The sequence below is a fragment of the Mustela nivalis genome (genome assembly GCF_964662115.1).
Source record: "Mustela nivalis genome assembly, chromosome: 4".
NCBI lineage: Eukaryota > Metazoa > Chordata > Mammalia > Carnivora > Mustelidae > Mustela > Mustela nivalis.
Window position 1 is genome coordinate 46,253,875 of NC_139023.1, and position 10,422 is coordinate 46,264,296.

Consider the following 10,422-nt stretch of genomic DNA (forward strand, 5'->3'; position numbering starts at 1 on the left):
CGAGTCTGACTTAGAATGTTGCAACCGCCTGTGGATCTCCTCTTTGAGTAAATATTTAAAGCGGATTTAAATTTTTCCTCTTCAACCTTTCTAAATAAAAATAAATCTCGCCCTCTGGACTGTGTTCACTTGCTTCCCGTTTATTTAAGAGCTCCGTTTATCCTGCTGAGTGTCGGTGAAGTGGGGCCCAGGCAAACAGAGGATGCCTGTGGTCAAGGAAGGAGAAGGTTCTGCAACGCCCCCACCCCACCCCGGCTGATCCCCTCCAACCCCCACCCCCACCCCCACCCCCGCAGCAAGCAAGCTTGCTACCAGGCTCATTTGCAACCCTTGCATTTGGCTGAGTTGCACCCGCTCCCCCCAGGGGACCAGCTCTGGAGGGAGTCACGCCCCAGACAGATTCCCACATACCGAGGTAAATGCTCACGATCTACCGTCAGGGATCACAAGTTGCAGACTTTTTAATGATGAAAAAAATGCTGTTTGTTTTCTTTTTTAGGAGTTAGATCCCCGGGCCCCCAGAGACAAGTCGACAGAATGAGAAAGTAAGTGACCACTGACTTCCATCTGAAATCATTTTAATCCACGGAATTCCAGAAAAGTCCACTTTTCCTACTTCAACCGGGCCCCCTCTTCCCTTTGTTTGTAATTTAGCCGCCGTTTCCCAAAGACACGCAGCAGTGAAGATTCTCGCTCAGAAGGCCCTGCAAAATCAAACAGGGAGAAAGAGACATCACGCCCCTCCCCTCGCTACCCTGTCTGTCCCCCTGGTTCTGCCAGAACTCCACCGGCTTGCCAAGAGCCACCCAGGAACAGATTTCCTGTCTCATCTGCTGCATCTGGTCGTCCACTCCTACTCCCTGTTCATCCCCCCCAAAGGCACTGCTGGCCACAAACCCGCTGCAGACGCCCAGCTCGCCCTGGCGCTGATGCGCGTGGCTGCAGCCGCCCTCCCTTCTGCTTCTTCCGGAAACGCAGAGAAGCAGCCGCCCTCCCTCCACCCAGCCAGGTGACACCGGGCAGCTCTCTGGTGGCAGGGCCACGTCTAACCCCCCCCCCCCGGCCCCCCCGCCCAGGAAGCCAAGCCTTTACCATCTATACACTCGCTCCTCTACTCCATGCCCGCGGCTTACACTTAGCTGGGAATAACCTCACCTCCGGTTCAAGCCACGGGAAAGTCAGGAGGCTTGGGTGGTATTTCAGGCTGAGTAATTGCCTTGCTGGGGTGGGGGTGGGGGTGGGGGGTGGGGCGCTGGCTGAATCCTTTCTGAGCCAGGGTGTCTCTGACTTGAAAACAGAGAAATCTCCCAGGCAATAGGTGTTTGTCAGGTGCACTGAAATCGGCTACTAAAAGATAAATCTTGATTTTAACAGATGAATCCTGTTTATTTTCTTCTTCCCTTCCCCCCCCCACCCCACCTTTTCCTTTTTGGTTGGTCTGGAGCATCCTCAATGCCTCCTTGGTGGGTGCCCCAGGCAACCTGTGTAGACAACCTACTATTTATCTGTTATGGACCAGATATTTAGGTTTCCCCAAATTCATATGTTGAGGTCCTACCTCCCAGAGTGCTGGGATAGGGAGGCGGGGCCTCTGGGAGGTACTGAGGGTAGAACCCCCATGGTGGGATTAGTGGCTTTCTAAGAAGAGGAAGAGACCTGGGAATGTCCTCTCCTGGTCCCCTGAAGATCAGGGCGGCCATCTGCAAGACACGAAAAGGGCCTTTACCAAGAACGAGATCTACTGACACCTTGAACTGGGACGTCAGCCTCCAGAACTGTGGGAAATAAATGTCTGTGGATGGAAACCAGTCTGTGAGATTCAGTTATAGCAGCTGGAGGAGACCTAGACATTATCCTTCCGCCACTTTTCCTCCATGTTCGTATAATCATCCATAACCATCAAAGAACATCTGTATAAATACATATATGTTTATCATTGTTTTCTTCTTTTTATATTTTTCTGTATCTTGCTTTTTGTTTATTTGTTTCCTGTAGCACCTAATGGAATCCCTCTTAATTCACTCAGGCTAGCTCTAAGTTATCTTTCTGAACAGCCACAAAGTGGAGCAGAACTACAGTTTCTTTAACCGTTCTCCTACAGAGAATATTTACTTTGTGTTCAGTTTTTTGTTTGCTTGTTTAATCACCATTTACAATGGAGTGCATTCCTGTGAAAATACATCCTTAGGTCTTAAAGCTTTCACTCCTAAGGGATAGATTCCTGGAGTGCAGATTCTGAGTCAGACATGTATGTATTTTTAATCATAAAAGATGTTGCCACATTTCTTTCAAGAAAGATTGCATTAATACATACTTCCAACCAGAAATGTTCTAGAGTCCACACATCCTCTTTAGCAATAGGGATTATTGGTCCCCCATTTTCCCATCTGATCAGTGTAAGTTGCTGTCTCGTTGTGACTTTACTTCCTATCTCCCTGATTACCCCTGAATTTGAGCCTCTTTTCATGCATGTGCTGATCACCTGGAATTGCTTTTCTGTGAATTACCTATTCACATCTTCGGCTCAGTTTTCTGTTATGCTGTTTATCCCTGACTTACTTGTTTTGTAAGAGTTCTTTGTATATTATAGCTGTTCACCCCCTGATCTCTGGGTTGCTCCCCAGGCTAGTGTTTATCTATTGACTTAGTTTATGGTGGCTTTTCCAAGCCATGGCTTCTCATTTTTATCTCATCAAGTATGTATGTATGTACTTTATAGCTTCTGAATTTCCAACATTGATTAAAAAGCTCTCATCCACCCTATATTTTACATGTGGTGATCCAGTATTATTGTTGTTTCAATTTTTACATTTAGATCTTCAATCTACTTAGAATTTATTTTGTGTATGGGGTAAGAGAGGAGCCAAGGCGGGACTTGGGTCCCAGGACCCTGAGATCATGACCTGTGCTGAAAACAAGAGCCAGAGGCTTAATCAACTGAGCCACCCAGGTGCTCCTCATCTTTATTTAATACCCAATCCTTCCCCACTGGATTGAAAAAATCACTTTTTAAAAACAGCTTTATTGATTTTCAACAACATGGATAGAGCTAGAGAGCATAATGAAATGCTAAACCAAGTAAGTCAGAGATAGACATACTATCTGATTTCACAGATATGTGGAATTTAAGAAACAAAATAAATGAACAAATAAAAAAAAAAAAAGAGAGAGAGAGAGAGAGAGAAACTAACCAAAAAAACAGACTCTTAACCTTACAGAACTCTGAACCATGGTAACCCTCAGTTATCAGAGGGGAGATGGTTGGAGGTCTGGTTGAAATAGGTGATGGGGATTAAAGAGTCCATTATCATGATGAAGACTGAGTAATGCATAAAATTGTTGAATCACTACATTGTACACCTGAAACTCATATAACACTGTATGTTAACTATACTGGAATTAAACTTTTAAAACTTAAAAAAATTTTGTTGAAGTATAATTTACACACTGTAAAATCCATTCATCATTAAGTAATTTGAGTAAGTCAATAGAGTTTTAGAACCATCACAATCTAGTTTTAGAACATTTCCATCACCCCAAAAAGTTTTCTTGTATCTGTTTACTCTCTAGCCTAGGCAACCACAGATCTGTTTTCTATAGCTATAAATTTGCCTTTTCTAGACAAGAAGAATCACTTTTGTCCTACTTGAAACTATAAATATATGGTTAGGACTGTCTGCTTTGTTCCATTGATTCATTTGTTTATCCTTCAACACACTAGAAATAAGAGCAAAGAATATGAAGAGTTTTTGAAAAGGAAATACAAATGCTCTTTAAAGAGCCTCAATCTCACTCCTAATTAGAAGGAAAAAACAAGTACAGACGAAAATTATGCTGAGATACCATTTTTCCCCTTTTAAGTTGGCAATAATTCAAAAGCTTGTAACACACCACATTGGTGAGGTTATGGGCAAATATATTCTCATGCATTTCTGGTAAAAGCATAACCCTTCGGCATAACCCCTATGTAAGGCAATTTGGCAATATTTCACATGCATATTTCTGGCAATGGTACTTTTGGGAAATTATTCTAAAGATATATTTAGGAGAAAAGACGTGGAGATACACACACACACACACACACACACACACTCACATTGTAACAGTGCTTATCGTAACAAAACATTAGAAATAACCCGAACAACCAATAATAGGGAACTAGTGAAATAAATTACCATATATCTATACAATGGAAGGTAAAGCATCTAAATAATAGAGAACAAATAAGCTCTTTTTGTATTACAAATATCTTAGAGATTTAGTAAGTAAAAAACATGATTCAGAGGGTATGCTATGATACCCTTTGTGTAGAAAATGTGGAAAAAAACAAGATTCTCTATTTCTTTCTATCTATCTATCTATCTATCTATCTATCTAAATTCTGGAAGGATATCATATGGTGGGGGGTTAGATGAACCTGGGCAGATGTGGGACAAAGAAAGGAGGAAAGTTTTCACTGCATATTTTTTCCCCTTAATTTAACTTATATTAATTTTTTGCCTATTCAAAATTTTCTCTTAGCTATCTTCAGGCGTTTATCCTTTTGTATACAAGTTTATCCGATTCTCACTTTCTCAATGCTACTGGCCTTGTAATTGTAATCGTATTAAATTTATATCTTAATTTTGGGAGAATGAACTTTTACATTATGTTGTCTTCTCAACCAAGACTGTGGAGGATTTTTTCCATTTGTTAAGATTTGGGTTTAGAAACTTTGACAAGATGTTATAGTTTGATTTAAATGTCCTTACTTATTAAATTTATTTCTAGAAAAATTTTTAGTTTACTGTGAATGAAACACTTTTCCCATTTTTTTTTTCAAGTGCTTACTGTCAGAAGACAAAACATTCCCTTCTTTTATTAATTCTAGTAATATTTTATAAGATTATCTTGGATTTTCCAGGTATATAACCATATCAACAGTTAGTTTAGACACTTCCTACATTTATGTCAGTTCTTTCATATTCCTGTCCCAATGCATTTGTTAGAATCTCAAGACAATGTTAAATAATAGTAATGATTATGGCTTTCTGTTCCAGTTCCTGATTTTAGTGGAAATGGTTCTAGCATTTGTCATTTAGGTTAATATTAGGTTAAGCTACATAAAATTGTTGTTTTATAGGTCCAAAAGAGCTGGAGATTGGTGATTTCATATGATTCAATATGAATGTTTGTTCTTGGTTTCCATACCTCTTTTGCCTGAAGTTTTTATTAGAAATGGCTGTTAAGAGGTGCCAGGGTGGCTTAGTTGGTTAAACATCTGCCTTTAGCTAAGGTCATGATCCCAGGGTCCTGGGCCTGGGATTGAGCCCTATGTCCGGCTCCCTGATCAGCCAGAAAACTACTTCTCCCTCTCCCTCTGCCCAACTCCCTCTGCTCCAGCTCTCTCTCTCTCTCTTTCAAATGAATAAATAAAATCTTAAAAAAAAAAAAAAAAGAGATTTGTCCTCTTCTAACATTCCAGTTATGTGATTGAGTAAATTCCACATTTCTTTAGTAAGTTTGAATTGGGCTTCTGTCACACACCATAGGAGGAAACCTGATGGGGGGTGGGGCTGAAACGTCCAACCCTCTATGCACATGCGTGGGGCCCCTGATCACCAGCCCTCATCCTTTGATTACCTAGGGACTTTCCAAAAGCCACCTTTATTGCTCTCCTATATCTTAGGATATTCCAAGGGTTTCAGGAGTTCTGTGCCAAAAATGGGGACAAAAATATATATATTTCTTAGTGCAAATCACCATAGGCAGAGAGGATAGAAACTTGTACATTAAGACAGATACTGGTCAGAGTAAAAGGAGAAATTTATGTGAATCTTGAAGATTTCAAAGAAATCTTATGCTTAGGGCAGACTCCTTAGGCCAATGAACTCTTGAATCCTGGCAACATACAATTTTGATGTAATTGCTCTACCTTAAGGAAAACCCACCCCAGACCCTGTATTCTCCTCTAGCTGTGGCCCTTTCATTTGACTTCCTGTATAGGTAAACTCATTCAAAGAGTGTCCACATTTATTGTCTCTACTTCTCTTCCTCCTAGTCTTTCCTGATGGGGTGGCCTTATCCATATTCTGCTCCTATTTTGCTCTTTGCTCAAGTCTCCAGTAGCTTCCGTGTGGCTAAATCCAATTGCTAAATCCAATGATCTGCCTTCAGCTTATATGACTAATGCAGAATCTGATGTTTTTCAGCCTGTCCTGGAAACACTCTTCACTTGGCTTCTAGGACCTACTTTCTGCTAATCTTGTCTCTAAGAGTGGGCACGCCTTTTCAGTTTCTTTTGCTTCTTGTTCTCATTTCCAGGACCACTTAGAATATGGGCCCTGTGGTCTTGCCCCTTTGATGTCTTCACTCTCTACGTGTTCTGAGTGGTAATCTCAGCCACAGCTTTAAATACCATCTATATGCTGACAACTTCTAAATTTATGTCCCCAGCCTGGACCTTTCCCCTGAATTCCTATGACATACTTGACATCCCCAGTTGGAAGTCTAATATGCATCTGACTTAACATACCCAGAAAGGAAACTCCTAATCTTTCTACAATAAACCAGTTTCTCTCTCATCTTTTATATTTTTCGGCTTCAAATTATAGATTCTTTTACTCTTTCACACTAATACTCTACATCTAATCAATCAGAAAACGATCTGGGATCTATGTTCAAACTACAGCCAGAGTTTCCACTGGTACGATCCCGGTCTAAGTTTCCATCATCCATCATCTCTTGCTCATATTACTTACTATCTTAGGCTCCTAGCTGGTCTCCTGGCTTCTATCTATGCCCACTCTAGGCCATTTGCCACCCAGCAACCAGAGCAATCATTTCAATACTTGTCTTTGCTTAAAATCCTCCAATGGCTTCCCAGTTCACGTAGGGTAAAAGCCAAACTCCCTCTGATTGTCCTCTGGCCTTCATTCAATCTGGATTCTTCTACTCACTGCATGCCAGCCACACTGGACTCTGTGCTGCCCCTCAAACGGACAAGATGGACCAACCCTGTTGGTCCAAAATTTGTTCTCTGGAATGTTCTTTCTCAGCTCTGTACATAGCTTGCTCCCTCACTTTCTAGATCTTTGCTTAAATACCACTTTTCATGAGTGCTTCCCTGATCACCTTATTTAAAATGCCATCCTCCTTCCCCACTCCCAATATGTATTATTATTCCCCCATAATTAATTCTTTCCTGTTTATCACCATTTAATGCACCATGATTTATCATATTTATTCATTTATTCTCTATCTTCCTACACTCTAGAGTAAGCTCCATGAGGGCAGAGATTTTTTGGTCTGTCTTGTTGACTGTTGTATCTCCTGATTGACAGCAGGTGATTACAAATGTTATTTGAGGGATGCCTGGTGGCTCAGTTGATTAAACGTCCGACTTTTGATTCTAGCTCTTGTCATGATCTCGGGGTCATGAGATCGAGCCCTGCCTGCCTCAGGCTCCATGCTTAGTGTGAAGTCTCTTTGAAATTCTTTTTCTCCATTTGCCCCTACCCCCACTCACATATGCTCTCTAAATAAATAAATAAATTTTTTAAAGAAACCTTATTTGAGTGAATTCAATCAATGATTAAAGAATACATGACACCAGTTTGTTCTCTACCATTATAGCTCTTCTCTAACACATTTGAGGTTCTACATGAGAAACAACCAAGGGCTGCGTAGGGTTTGGAGGAGAAGAGAGAGGGGAACAAGGATTTTGAGGCAATGATCTTGAGGACACTGTGCTAGATGGATTTGGGAGTGGGCAGGAAGGCATGGGGAGCAAACGGGGAGCAGGTGGGCTAGTAGGAGGTTTTTGTAATAGTAAAAATGAAAGAGAACTAATGCTGATGTTGGGGATAAAGTCTTTGTGACTGGGACAGACTGCAAGAGAAATATCAACATCTCAGAGGTGGTTACTACTGAGGCCAGCTCAGTTAGGATCCTGCTTTCCTTCCTCCCGCCCACCCAACCTTCTTCCTCCTTCTTCCTTCCCCCCTTCCCTCCCTCACTCCTTCCTTCTTCAATTCCTTCCTTCCTTCCTTCCTTCCTTCCTAATCTGTGAGGAATAGCAACTCCTCATAGGAGCAAATTCTCTCAATGATTATGTGACTGGGAAAGAGAATATATTATTTTTGCATAAATACCATATTTGGCTAAAAAAAAACCCCTATTTCATCCAGACAGTATGTCTTTGAAAAAAGCAACTGTCTTTTATTTTTCTGCAAGAAACATAGAAATGTACTAATCAATGCCTCGGTTTATTTTTCTACGGTGCCCTTTTTGCCCCTCAAATACAAACTCTACAGCCGTATAGTAAAAATGTATTTTTAATATTATCTCAATAATAATCTAAGAAATAAAACTCTGAACTCAGCGGAAGAAATCAGACAGACAAAGGAAAATGCTGTATGATCTCACTTATATGTGGAATCTAAAAAAGCCCCAACAGCAACAACAATAAAACCGACCAAAGAAAAAGACACTCATAGAAAAAGAGATTGGATTTGTGGTTACCAGGAGTAGGAGTGGGGAGAGGGGGAATTGGATGAAGGTGGTCAAGAAGTACAAACTTCCAGTTTTAAAATAAATAAGTACAAAATGGCGACTACAGTGAACTCTGTTGTATAATATATTTGGAAGATGTTAAGAGAGCAGTGCCCAGAGTTCTCATTGCAAAGAAAGAAAAAGATGTCCCCCCCCCCCAATTTTTTGGGTATCTGTATGAAATGATGAATATTAACTAAACTTATTGTGGTAATCCCTTCACAATATATGCAAGTCAAACCACTATGCTGCACGTCTTTAAACTATTCGGTGCTGTATCTCAATAAAACTGGGGGAGGGGGAAGGACTCTGGCCAAGGATCTTTGCAATCCTTAAAGATAATTCTGCCTCTCCCTTTCTCTAGCTCACTATCTATCAACTATCTATCCATCCATCCAAACATCATGATAAGGCAATTATGTTTATAGCACATTTATATATGTTCCAGGCACTGTCAGGAACTCTGTATATGTTAATTCATTCAATTCTTGCAAAGACTTTATGAAGTAGACCTACTGTTATAGAAACCCATCATAGATTCTCAATATCTTAACAAATACAAGCTGTTTTCACTCAAGTAATAGTCCAGGGTTTATATTTGGCCAAGTGGCCTTCCACTTGGTGATTCAGGGACCCAGACTCCTTCCATTTGATGACTCCATCATCCCACAGGGCTTCTGAGTCCCGTCAGGCACCCAGCCAATGGGATAAGACAGAATGTGGAGGAGCCAGGCCCACAGTTAGGGCTCCCCACACCCCGAATATTCCATTTGATAGAGAATTCAATCACACAGCAGACCCAAGGGCAAGGGAGGCTGGGCTGGGCAGAACCATCTGGCTGTAGGGGAATTGCTGGCACATACCAGTCTGCCAAAGGTGGACACGATGATGCTATCCTCCACAGGGGAAAACCAAGGTCTAGAATGTCCAGAAACTTGCCCGAAGTTCTACCATTAACAAGTGCTGGAGCCAGAGCTCAAGCCCACGTTGTTGGCCTCCGGAGTGCGGCTCTTTATCACTGCAAGTAGGATGACCTTCCACAGAGGTCAGCTCAAAGACACAGCTGCTCAGCGGACAAGGACGAAGAACAGCAACAGAAGCAACAGTGTCTCCCAGACCCCAGACTGTCTCCCATTTTCCTGCTCACTCTCCACCTGCTGCTTCCCTGGAGCATTCGGCCAAGAGGGCCAAAACCTCAGCAAGGCACTTCCCCACCAGTGAGGGAGCCTCAGGAGTAGCACGTGGCTGCCTGGGGAGGGTGGCGGCTTCCTCACAGGAAGTTGGCCCAGTAGGGGAGGGGCGCACCCGAAGGACCAGAGGTGCTAGGGGGCAGAGGGCGCAAAGACTTCCGCAGTAGACTCTTCTGACACAGCTAACTTCTGTCCCTGGAGACCATGTTCAGGATAACACAGAATGTCCCCTTATCGTAGGCTCTGTCGTGGGGCCAGGGCTGCGGAAGGGCTCTGAGACTACTTCCTCTCTTCCCTGCTCTCCACCCTTGGAGGGACCTGCGGGGAGTCCATGGTGCTCCTTGGGCAGAATGAGGTTACTCGTGATCAAGACCTGCAGGAGATCTTAGAACCCAAAGGAGCTGATGGAAACAAAGGATCCTCTCCTCGCAAAATGTACATATCCACCGAATTTTGCAGACTTTATAGACTTCCTGAAGGGGATTCCTGAACGAATGATTCACATGCGCTGGACTCTGGGCTGTCTCGAGCTCCAGTGTTCCTTCTTTCTTGAAACTAAGGACCCAAGAACCGCTCGCCTTGCCTCTGCTGCCTCCTGTGGAAGGAAACCTGGCAGGCACCTTCCAGGTTCCCATGTCAGCCTCCCTGTGGTCGGGTTGGTGGCGTGAAGCACAGCCTGTCGAGGTCCCCACAACCCCGG

At 42.6% G+C, this 10,422-nt stretch overlaps 1 long non-coding RNA gene across 1 annotated transcript; it reads right to left on the reverse strand.

The window, feature by feature from the left end:
- Window positions 1–561: 561 nt before the first annotated feature.
- Window positions 562–3,417, reverse strand: LOC309863326. The gene is made up of 2 exons (XR_014310996.1): window positions 898–3,417; window positions 562–704 (listed from the first exon to the last, which is right to left on the reverse strand). It is a non-coding gene; the product is annotated as an uncharacterized lncRNA (long non-coding RNA).
- Between the last annotated feature and the right edge of the window lie 7,005 nt (window positions 3,418–10,422).